The 6,944-nt window shown below is 47.9% G+C and overlaps 1 protein-coding gene across 9 annotated transcripts in view; it reads right to left on the reverse strand.

The window, feature by feature from the left end:
- Window positions 1-1,735, reverse strand: part of LOC137434125 (chromodomain-helicase-DNA-binding protein 9) — a 353,801-nt gene extending 352,066 nt beyond the window's left edge. For 7 of the 9 annotated variants that reach the window (XM_078785749.1, XM_068126819.2, XM_068126820.2 and 4 more), the window contains exon 1: window positions 1,393-1,700. The gene's annotated coding sequence lies outside the window, so the exon portion shown is untranslated. Of the gene's footprint in view, window positions 1-1,392 lie in introns of all 9 variants that reach the window. The other 2 variants (XM_068126815.2, XM_068126824.2) reach the window with 2 other exon arrangements.
- Between the last annotated feature and the right edge of the window lie 5,209 nt (window positions 1,736-6,944).

Raw genomic sequence — 6,944 nt, forward strand, 5'->3', positions numbered from 1 at the left:
AAGGAGGACTCGATTGAGAGGAAACCTCAAGGAGGGCTCGCTTGAGAGGAAACCTCAAGGAGGACTCGCTTGAGAGGAAACCTCAAGGAGGACTCGATTGAGAGGAAACCTCAAGGAGGCCTCGCTTGAGAGGAAACCTCAAGGAGGAATCGCTTGAGAGGAAACCTCAAGGAGGACTCGATTGAGAGGAAACCTCAAGGAGGACTCGATTGAGAGGAAACCTCAAGGAGGACTCGATTGAGAGGAATCCTCAAAGAGGTCTCGATTGAGAGGAAACCTCAAGGAGGCCTCGATTGAGAGGAAACCTCAAGGACTCGATTGAGAGGAAACCTCACGGAGGACTCGATTAAGAGGAAACCTCAAGGAGGACTCGATTGAGAGGAAACCTCAAGGAGGACTCGATTGAGAGGAAACCTCAAGGACTCGATTGAGAGGAAACCTCAAGGAGGACTCGATTGAGATGAAACCTCAAGGACTCGATTGAGAGGAAACCTCAAGGAGGACTCGATTAAGAGGAAACCTCAAGGAGGACTCGATTGAGAGGAAACATCGTCACTAGCGGCGAGTTCACTCCTACCATGCAAAGTTTGACACATGGGCTCGGGTGCTGTACACGTCACGATCACCATCGTCACATTCAACATATCCACACACACATCCACATATGATATGGGCCTCGTCAATGCACCCAAGCTTGCCGATCTCCATCATGGGGACATGTCATCACCCCCTGCCTCTTCCTTCCATCCACCACGCTCATCTCCATCTTTATGGCCGCTCTTCACCGCGTCTACACCCTTCCTCTACCTACATTACTCCCACCCCATTCCCACCCCCACCCTCGCCGTTCGCCTTCGAACAAAGGCCGCCCGGCCCACCGGCCACAGCCCGGGAATACTGTGGGTCGGACGTGAGGCCGCCGTGACCCCTCCATCACTAGCGGGGGGTACAGAAGCAGAAGACAAGGTTACAGGACGCAAATCGCACTCGTTAACCACCCACGCCAAGTCAAAAACGACTCAACAGGGGCCTGTGCGATCGCGCTGTTGTTGTCGGGCCCAGCACGTGTTGTGCGGCCAGAGGGAGGGACATCGAGGGGCACCGGCGGGGAGGGAGAGCGAGGAGGGGAGGAGGGATAGTTGACTAGCGGGGCCTGGTCTCGTTCGGGACAGAACAAAAGGCAAAGCGCGACACGTACGCCATTCGAGCCGGACACCAGGAAATAAAGAATTAAAATCCGCCATAGTTCACGATGATGAAGAAGAGGGCGACGATCGGCCCTTATCGTGTATAATGGAGACCTCCGACCTCACAGAACTTTACATTGCTTTGCCTTTGGGTTTCCCCGGCGGTCAAAAACCAGGCAACATTTAATCATAAGGGAAAGCTCACCGAGATTGGCGCCAGCCGAGGGCCTCAGGCCACGGCGCCTGTCCGCGGAGTTAAGCGGCGCAGTTCCCGAGCCGCTGTACCCTGCGCGCCATTTGCATATTCCGCCGCCGCTCTCCCATTGGCCACAGCCCTCACAACGGCCCAACGAATGACGACGTTCGTCGAGCTATTTTCTCGACCTTTCGAATACGAGAATGTAACGTTGACACCGTACATCTAATGTGCCATGGTTGTCGAAGAGAAGGAGTTTCGAAAAAAATACTTCAACACCCGGACCTCCGCTTCACCTCAACCAATTGCAGACACGCAAAGGGTTGCGGTGATTGACAGCCGGAAGCAATGTGAGCATGAAAAACTAAATGCAAAGTAATAACGCCCTCCGGGCACATGTCGTGCGAGACCCAGTCCCAAGCAAACGGCAAAAATCTCCCTGAAGGTATATTGATGTTTCAAAAGTATCGTACAACCGCGATTCGTTGAATCACATGCACGTTAAATCAAATGGTCAGGACTCGATGACGCCAGCTCCAGTCGTAAACGTCATAGGTAGACAGCGTGCTGTGAGCTACAACCTGGATCCAAGCTACGATCAGAAAACCGCAGCACAGAAGAAAAATAATTCTCACCCGCATTAAAAACGAACCTGATTCTTTTTTCCAAAACGATGTGCGATTTTATTCGAGAAAACCCAGCTTTTCCTTCTCATAGATGAACATGGTGATGAACTTCCAACTAATCCAGATATAACAGTTTCCTTACTCTGTTATCACATTGTACACTTTCTACCCTGTTTTGTCCACATCATTCCATGAGCTTCGACGTAGTTAAATGATTGATAAATCTGATTAATTACGTCCAACTGCGAGCTAGCTAATTCTACTAGTCAGAATGTATCTAAGGTTTGGGCGTGTTCGCGTTGCCAGTCAAGTCACAAAATTCACCAATAAATTAAAAGGCGTATTCGGGTAGCCATCGGGTCTATTGGTGGACATTACACCTTTTGCACTTTAGCCAAAGTGGAGGCACAGACCACCGCCCCCACCTCCTCGCACGATTTGCCAATAATAACTTTTTAAAATGAAATTTCAGAAAAAAACTGACATTTCCGAACTTTTAAATTACGTCGATACATTTTACAAACTCCCTGTGTTTGTCTTCCAAATACAACGATAAAGTAAATATAAATGTTCATCGATCTTCATTCACCCTTTGGACTCAGGTTGTACCACCGCCGCAAAGGACAAAAAAGTTATCACAATTAAAGTTTTACGACTACCATTACTACTACTACAACTACTACATATACTACCACTAATACTAATCCAGTTACTACCACTATTACTACTACAAATACTACGACTGCAACAAATACGACTACTACTACAACTACTACATATACTACCACTACAACTAATACTAATACTACAACTACTACATATACTACCACAACTACTAATACAAATACTACCACTATTACTACTACAAATACTACGACTACAACAAATACGACTACTACTACTACTACTACAGATACTACTAATACTAATACTACAACAAATACTACTACTAATACTACTACAACTACTACCACACGACTAATACAAAAGATACGACTACTACTACGAATACAGATACTACCACTATTACTACTACTACTACTACTACTACTACTACAGATAATACTACTACAATACTACCACTACTACTACTACAAATACTACTACTACAACAAATACTACTACTACAAATACTACCACACTACTACTACTACTACAGCTATTACCACTACTACTACTACAAATACTACTACTACAAATACTACTACTAATACTACTACAACTACTACCACGCGACTACTACTACTACTACTACAAATACTACTACTACTACTACTACAAATACTACTACTACTACTACAAATAATACTACTACTACTACTACTACTACTACTACAAATAATACTACTACTACTACAAATAATACTACTACTACAAATAATACTACTACTACTACAACTAATACTACTACTACTACAACTACTACTCTCTAGCGCGTACTTCTGCCTCCCATTCCTGTCAATCCAAATTGGGAATGTCTATATATCTACCCAGTACCCAGTTACCAACACCAAGGGTGCTGGGGGACCTAAGTTGGAGATTGCTTCATGCGGCACTAATCAAGTTCTGGAGCTCTGCTGCAACACTTCACAAACTTTCCCTGTGGATGTTGCTTCTGTAGGCAAACAGAAACCATCTTTCACATATACCTGCAGTGCCCGCGTCTTCAACCAGTTATTTTGCTGCTGAAAAAACAGCTCTTACACTTCTGGCTTCATTTTTCCCCCAACACTTTTTATTTTCAGTCACCCTGTAAGACCCCCTTTACACAGGGCTGCGACCTTTGTGCCACCTTTGAACGACCAAAAAATGGCCAGGACGCTCAATGGTCGCCAAAACCCAGAAAATCCTGTTTCTATGTAACTGCTCCAGCGATCCTTGTGCCTCCCTTGAACCACCAAAAATGCAATTTTCGGGGATTTTCATGGCGATCTACGAGCGACCCGTGCGTCCACTGCGCCACCTGCCTGCTTCCCCTGTGCAACCTACGGCAACCAACGCGATTAGAAGCTACATAGGCGACCCCCGAGCAATGTTTGGGCAACCATTGAGCCTCCTCTGTACCTCCTCTGCGCCATCATCGGCGAACAACGGCAACTAACGGCGACCACTGGGCGACCATTCAGCCATGCTTCTGCCTCCTAGGCGACCCTTGAGCATTGTTTGGGCGACCCCTGGCGACTGCTGGGCAACCTGGAGTGCCTGGTTATATATATGGTTATGTAAGGTATCTCGACAAACTGCGATCAATTGTCGTACGCGTTTATTCACTCTGCCGATCAAGGCCCGATTCACAGCAGCGCCATCCGAGGTCTGGCGTAGGGATCCAACCCGGTCCCGGTGTAGGGATACAACGGTGAATATTTGCACTGCATACATGACATCCTCCCCTTTAAGTCCAAAATTACCACGAGCAATACGTGCTAGATTTCCAGAATTGACATTTCAAAAGCAACATTTCCAAAACATGTGAAAATATGTGTCAACGTGAAAAAAAAACATCTTCAAAGATTCAACCGGTCGGGTGCTTTTCTCTCACGCATTGAGCGTCGCGGTGTACCAGTGGATACAGAGTCCGAGGTGATTCCTTTGGGTCGCGGTGTACCAGTGGATACAGAGGATACAACCTTGTTGATACAGAGGATACAACCTGGATACAGAGTGGATACAGAGGATACAACCTCAACCTTGTTGAGGATACAAGGTTGTACAAGGATACAACCTTGCTCACTCACACCTCGCACCTCTCCCATCACCGGACCCTCTCGCTCGCACCCTCGTTCCATACACTCCGGACCAGCCATACACCTCACTCTTGGCCTCTCACGAACATCCGGGTCCATCTCGACCCCCAAGCTTATTAAATCACCTGGCGCATCATACGCACAATTCCTTTGGTCTCCACGAAGGGTGTAGCGTTTGCAGAGGTTTTCGGGGCATCCGAGCCGGCTGGAGCGGCCACGACGATCTCCGGCAGTGGCGGGTCGAACTGTTGTCCTGACTGTGACGATGCTACAGGCTCCATCGACTCACAATGACGGTAGGTTATGTGGCCCTGATGTCGACGAATTTCGCGGCCGTCCTGCAGGCGAATCACACAGGACAGTGGACCTGGCTTCTCGATGATGTCCCCCGGTAGCACGTCGCACCTGCACCAAAATTTCGGGCAAACACTGGATCTCCAATGTTGATACATCGACTGTTGGACGTCTTATCGTGCACCACCTTTTGATTAAGCTGGCTCTGATAAACATTTGATGATATGTCTGGTTTGAGATTGTCAAGTGTCGATCTCAAGTGTCGTTTCATCAATAACTCAGACAGAGCTGCACCGGTTGTTGATTGTGGCGTGATACGGTATTTGAACAGGAGACGAGACAGCTTTGTTTCCAGGGTTCCCTCCTGAAGTTTCTGCAATCCGGATTTGATGATTCCTACGGATCGTTCGGCCAAGCCATTTGAAGCCTGGTGATGTGGGCTGACAAACTTATGTTTGATGCCGTTCCGACGTGTGAACTTGGCAAACTCGGTACTGGAAAAACACGAACCGTTATCACTCACGATCATCCTGGGCAGACCATGAGTGGCGAAACAGCGTCTGAGTCTTTCGATGACAATGGCTGACGTAGTACCACGCGTCACATAGGCATCAATCCATTTTGTGTGCGCGTCCGTAATTATTAGAATCATGCTGCCGTTAATAGGCCCGGCATAATCGAGATGTAGGCGATGCCACGGTTCGCTGGGCCATTCCCAGGGATGCAGTGGCGCTTTCGCAGGTATATTCCGGGTGCTCTGGCAGGGGTAACAATGTCGAACATGATGTTCGATATCAGCATCAAGATTCGGCCACCACACATAGTTTCTGGCGAGTGACTTCATCTTCACAATCCCGGGGTGACAGTCATGGATTTCATCCATGACCCTCGAACGCAGATTTTTCGGGATCACGACACGACATCCCCAGAGTAGGCAACCATTTTCCACGCTGAGTTCGTTTTTACGTGCTTTAAAAGCTGCAAAATCTGGGTCACCCTCAGGTAGCAAATGCCATCCAAGCTGTACAGCCTGGACAGTTCTGGACAGAACGGGGTCTCATCGAGTATGAGTGCGGATCTGGCCGGAATCGACAGCACAATCTTCCAGATGATCCATCAGTGTGATAATGGATCCTGGTGTAGGCGAATCATCAACGGATTCTGGAAGGGGTAACCGACTCATGGCATCTGCATTTGTGATAGACGAACCGGGCTTATAACATATGGTGTAGTCATAAGCAGCGAGAAACAGGGACCAGCGGATGATCCTGGGCGGTAGTGTGTCAGATGTCGCCTTAGTTGGACCAAACAGACTGATCAGCGGCTTGTGATCAGTGCGAATCGTGAAATGATGTCCAAGAAGGTACTGGCGAAATTTGCCGACGCCGAAAACGATTCCCAATCCTTCCTTGTCAAGTTGGGAATAGTTTTTCTCTGCCGGGGACAACGTTCTGGATGCAAATGCAACCGGTCTTTCCGTACCGTCAGGCATCACGTGTGATAATACACTCCCCACTCCATACCGACAGGCATCGCATGTCAGCACAAGATCCTTCTCTGGATCAAAATGAATGAGAACATTGGACGATTTGAGCAGATCCTTAGAGGTCTGGAATGCTGATTGCTCAGTAAACCCCCAGCTCCAGGAGACTCCTTTCCTCAAAAGCCGATAAAGGGGGCCCAAAACGTCGGTCACATTCGGGATGTAATGACCATAGAACTGAAGCAAACCGAGGTATGACTTCAATTCGGTCACATCTCGTGGAGCAGGAGCATCCTTGATAGCTCGGACTTTCTCATCTGTTGGGTGTAGACCCTCGGCATCAATCGTATGACCCAGGTACGTGACTGATGGCACCATAAACTTGCACTTGTCTCGACGCAAACGTAGGCCGGA

Source organism: Myxine glutinosa, chromosome 10 (genome assembly GCF_964187855.1).
Source record: "Myxine glutinosa chromosome 10, kmMyxGlut1.1, whole genome shotgun sequence".
In the NCBI taxonomy this organism is placed as follows: Eukaryota; Metazoa; Chordata; class Myxini; order Myxiniformes; family Myxinidae; genus Myxine; species Myxine glutinosa.